This window comes from Drosophila albomicans, chromosome 2R, assembly GCF_009650485.2.
Source record: "Drosophila albomicans strain 15112-1751.03 chromosome 2R, ASM965048v2, whole genome shotgun sequence".
In the NCBI taxonomy this organism is placed as follows: Eukaryota; Metazoa; Arthropoda; class Insecta; order Diptera; family Drosophilidae; genus Drosophila; species Drosophila albomicans.
Window position 1 is genome coordinate 23,547,045 of NC_047631.2, and position 5,648 is coordinate 23,552,692.

General features: G+C 37.9%; 1 long non-coding RNA gene across 1 annotated transcript; it reads right to left on the reverse strand.

Moving 5' to 3' along the window:
- Positions 1-1,717: 1,717 nt before the first annotated feature.
- Positions 1,718-3,206, reverse strand: LOC117575321 (uncharacterized). The gene is made up of 4 exons (XR_004572858.2): positions 3,006-3,206; positions 2,757-2,924; positions 2,550-2,684; positions 1,718-1,781 (listed from the first exon to the last, which is right to left on the reverse strand). It is a non-coding gene; the product is annotated as an uncharacterized LOC117575321 (long non-coding RNA).
- Between the last annotated feature and the right edge of the window lie 2,442 nt (positions 3,207-5,648).

Genomic DNA, 5,648 nt, shown 5'->3' on the forward strand with positions numbered 1-5,648 from the left:
AAATATTCAAAGGATTCATTGAGATACTGCTGCGAATTTGCTTGCCAGTTGCCGTCGGGGTTGCACCCGGCGGCGTTTGTGCGTGCAACATTATGGGGCAGAATATTAACCAATTCGTAGGCTGAGACATGGCCGTCGATGCTGTGAGATGTAAGGGAGGTGGGGAAATGGAGAGGTGGGGAAATGGGGAGGTAGGGAGGAGGAAGGCAGCATACAACCACTTGTGGCGCTTTACTAATTTCACTGCCCTAAAAATGGCACGCTCGATGGTCACACAATTACGGACGTAATAAAGTAATTTTCCGTAATTGCAATCGAGCCGAGGGGCGGCAGCTGCGACAACGCCCAACGTACAACCAAATAACATAGCTGCCTGCCACTGAGAAAAGTTTGTCTTTGAGTTCGCAGGCTGCTTCAATCTTGCCACACAAACCCACACACACACACCCCTTTGAGTCGTCTTTGTTTCTCAAGTTCGCGTTGCCGCCACCTGCTTCATCTTCTTGGATAATGTGTGACAATGTCTTGGGCACTTGCCGCGCACAGAGGGAGATTTTAATTTAGCCAGGATTTACCTGACAACAACAAAAGTTGAATAGAGAGAGGAAGAGTAAGAGAGAGAGAGAGAGAACTCCGTTCCAATTTTGCATAGAAAACTACTTAATTATTGCGCCCAAGCCCAAAGTCGGTTGCGAGTCCGTGTTCGTGTCCGTTTTATCCTTTCAGCAGCCTGTGAATTATGATGTCTTTATGACGCTTTTGTCTGGCCAAACCAACAATGTTGTTAGTGTTAGACTCACACAGTTACAGTCACACTCTCGGTCTCAGTCTCAGTCTCACTCTGAATATCCTCTACAGCTATCCCTGTGGCAATCCTTTGTGTGTTGTTGCTGGGTAATGAGCAAGTTAATTCTTATTATTATGGTTATTATGTGTGCAGCATGACTCTGAGTTACACTTACACTCACTCACTCACTCACATTCGTATTTGTACTAGTCGTAAACATGGCCCGTCCTTAACTTAACTGAACGTAACGTAACAAGTGTTGAGCAATCGAAGATGAGCAGCAAATAAACAAACGCCACTTCGTGTTGAGCACATAAAATGAGTCTATAAAAACAAATAGTGGGGCATGTGGCAGCCAAGTGTCGACCCCCTTTGGATAAACAAACGCCGCCTTCGAGCGCCCCCTCAACATATATCGTGTGGCACCTCAAGCAAACCAACAAAACACAAAAACGAATGAAGTAAAAACATAAACTGGCAGCCATTCGGTCTCCTAATCTCCCAGATCACGCCTGCTGCGAATATTTCTAAATGTTGTTTTTGTTTTTCAAGATTTTCAAACGCTAAACAAATAAACAAATCGTTCAATGTATAAAATTTGATGCTTTTCACATTGTTTAATTATTTATTTTGAAAATAGCGGCTGAATTTTTTAAATCGCATGCAGTCCGAAAGCAAAAAACCATTTAGCATATGGAGAATCTAAAATCGATTGTATTATTGTTAATTGTAGGCAGTTCTTGGAAATATGTTTACACAAAAAATGTGGCTAACAACACTTGATTAAAGTGTTACATATATTATATATTTTTTATTTACTTGATCTAATCAATTTTTGTTTTGCAAAATAAAGTAGGCTTACAGTAGTAAATTTAAAGTATTTTTTTTTGCAGAACTGAAAACATGATATATTATTTCTATTCATAATATTCTCTCTCTCTTTTCTTCTTCGCTAATTTGTTATGGTGAATGTCTTCCCTGTCAAAGGGCAACTCTTGAAGCAATTCAATAATTATAAATCAATATGAATTCAATAATGGGCGCACACAATTATTATCTATAAATGTAAACTAAACACACACTCAAGCACCAACAAATGGGAAAGCACATTCACAAACGAGCAGCAGAGATAGAGAATTCAAACAATTTTCAAGTGATGCCAACTTAATTAAGTCACTAAATTTATGAGCTCCTTCTGGCTGCCAATGATTATGGACACACGCACACTCACACACGCACATTCACGCACACAGATACTTCCAATATCGAATACAAATATGCGCGGGAGCGAACACACAACTCAATTGACACGCGTCCTCTGAAACATTCGCTTCGGGCTCCAAACTCCGCAAATGAAGCCGTTCGTTCCCCCCAAGTGAATGTGAATCTGAATGTGAATGAGAATGTGAATCGTGGATGCTGCTCGCTGCTCGCATTGACGACAATCGACGACGATCGATTTTAACGATTTGTTTTGATATTTTTACGATTATGGGGAATCGTTTGCACAACATAAATAGAACATAAAACTCGCATCACAGTTGCCAGCTGCCAGTTGGAGGAGTTTCGTTTTCCATTCAATTAATAATAAATTAGCTGCAAGTGGCTTTGATGGCGTGTGTGTGTGTATGTGTGTGGAGAAATCTCAATGAATATTTCCCCATTTAACGATGTATGAATTGCATTTTGGTGGCATTATCGCATCGACTTTTAATTGCCCACCGCGGTGCCGGATGCGGATGCGAATGCATGTGGCACTTACCATCGACCGCATGCTAGGCATCAGCCTCTCAAGTATCCTAAGCTCACTTCGTCCTGCTGTTACACGACTTGAGACTTGCGACTTGAGTTGTGTTGTGTTCCGTTTGCATCATCATAAATCATAACTATGCGCCGCCTGCACAGCGACACAAAAAATACAAAAATGCAAAACTGCATTTGCTTTTAATTTTTTTGTAAATATTTTCACTGTGTGTTGTCCTTGTTGTTTTATGATGCGTTCGTCCTGCGTCCGTTGCATATGCAAAACTACGCACTCCACGTGCATTTTCGCAAGACTCTGCCACACAGCCTCAGGGCTCTGCCTGCCTCTCGAATTCGAGTTGCTCGGCTGCTTGTCCTTAGTGCGGCGACATATCTGGAGCAAAAAAACATAATTTCGGTTCTATATTCCTTTTTTCTTTTTTGTTTTGTATGTGTGTTGTTGTTCTTTCCTTACCTTATGCCTGGCGAATATTTTGTCTGCTTTTATGATTTATGACATTCGGCACAGGATGCTTAGACAGCGGCAAGTGTGGCATGCAACACAAACTCAGCATATGAACCACTCACATGCCGTAGGAGAAATGAATATTCAGATCGATACAGCAAGACATGTGTTGCCAATGTCAAACTCTACGGGTTTACACATGAGTTTGAGAAAAAAAATTAAATAAATTTGCACAAAATATTCGTTTTTTAATGAAGTCAAAAAATTTAGTTTAACTTTAAATTGTTTTGAATAATTTTATTTTTGTCAATGAATCTCCAATTATGTATTTTAAAAGTGTATCTTCATATTTATTTTACATTAGTGATGGACTCTTCAGGGGTTTCTAGGAATGAATAAAGGTGAGAAATAAATATATCAAAAAGTAATTAATAATACCAGCAATATGTATTTCATTGACTTAGAGATAAAACTTGATTTTTTACTTTTTACTTGAGATCATATTAAACATTTTGAATTGTTACTCAAAAATGTATTTTAGTGTATTTTCTAGTTATTCCCAAAGTTCCATAAATTTCATTCTCATTATGAAATGGATTTGAGAATAAAGAGTTTTGCATATACTAAAACATCTAAAATATTGGTATTTAAACATACTTGGTTTGAATAAGTAAATTTTAAAATCGAAATATATATAATGTTTTAAAATAAATTATATAATATTAAAACGGTGTCATTCCTCTTTTAGAATTGTGACACTTAAACTGAGCTCAATCTTATTTTAGCCTACATTCTGAAGAATTTGAATAAAGTCACGTTTGGAGTGGCAAGTTGAATGCATTTGTCATATGGAAATAGAAACTGCCAGGCTTGGCTCTATTTTTTTTTCGTCTTTGACTCCCCCATTTCAAGATCCATTGCCATGTGCGGCCATATGTCGACAATCAAAACAAAATGGCGTCTATCCGCTGCGGAACATCCGCGTTTTTGGCTGCAGCCGGTACTAAGCACTCAACAGTCGACAACTCTCCTCTGCCTAAATTCACAATCCAAATCCAATTCGGAGTGCTGCTGTTGATAGATATGCTGGCAACCCAATTTCTCGCACGATGCTCCAGCGTGTCCTTTTGGCAGGAGGAAGTGTTTGCCTAAACCAGCGTTCGCTTCGCTGCAGCCATTTTGAGCAGTAGGCGTAACGGCATTCAATTGTGCATGCTGCGAAGCATTTCCCCCCAACCTCCAGCTGCTGTTGATAAGACTCGAAAATTGAGCACAAATCGATTGCCAGAGAACGCACTGCGTGTGCAAGATGATAAATGAGTATGTGTTATGCTCCTTTATAGCAGTTGTCAGTTGCAAATGAATACCAACAGTTTTCCATCCTCGTCTCGTTAATATCAGTCTTAGTCCCACTTTCAACTCAATTGGAACGAAGCTATTTACAGATAAACCAACTGCATGTCTCGTCTTATCTAATTTGAAAGAACAACAAAGTCAATACTTAACGATAACATGAATACATTAAATGTTATGCAGCAAATAACTATAAATTATAAGAAAATTAAAAAAAAAAAAAAGTATCTCAGCTACTACACAACTACTAACTAGATGACATAACTAAAATGTCCGTTCATCTTATCGAGTGTATTGCGCTTCGTTTCTGCCCCCAAGGTCTCATTCATCTTCTGCTCAATTCAGCAAATCCATCATCTTGGTGTAGGAAACACGCATCATGGGCGTGTCTGCGGTATGACGTTGCTTGATGACTTCATAGTTGTCTGGCAGTTGCTCATTGTTGAAGAAGAGTTGATAGTGAATGCGGTAACCAATTAAACAGGTAACCTTGACCTTGATGGCTGCCAAGGCGCTGATGCTTAAGCTTCTATTCTTCCGATTAATATTCCCCGCTTTCTATCTCATTCATCTTTCCATTGAGTGAAATGATCCGAATCAAAATATAATGCGTTGGCCTAAAATTTTTAACTGATCATACAAAAATCGGAAAGAAAAGTACTTTCGATTATTCATTATTGGTGTGAAAGTCATAAAATTATTGTAAAAAAGTATAAGCATCTAATCAAGATTCAAACATTCGATTTACGCTTTATTGTTCTATTCTTCCTGAGCTTCTTCGAGTATGTTAAAAGAACCGATCTTAAGGGCAGTCTTATCATTAGACTCCTCTATGACAGTGAGGATTTCCTAAGGAAGCAGTTAGACATCACATTAATGCTGGTTTGTTAGGCAATATGAAGTAAATATTCAATAAATATTTATTGAATTTGTGAACTTACATTTTTTAAATAATTTAGGAATTCGAAACGATGTTAAAATGAACGAAATAATTAAATTTCCCCATTTTTGTAAGTGTCTACACTCTTAAGCAATTATTGAACGATATTATCGTATTATTTACTTATTCTATTTTGTATTAGTGTCTTTAAATGTGAATATATGATTGCCAATTTTTTGTTGCCTCTAATATTGTAAACATTTCTTTTATCGTCGAAATTTCAGTTATCTAGTTTATACTGGTGACGACCCTCATTGTAAAGTTTATCTTTAACTTTCGTGAGTAGGTAGAAATGCCTTTACAATTTTAAATCAACTAAAGTGACTTGATGTAGAATATGTGGGATCTACTTGTGAGGG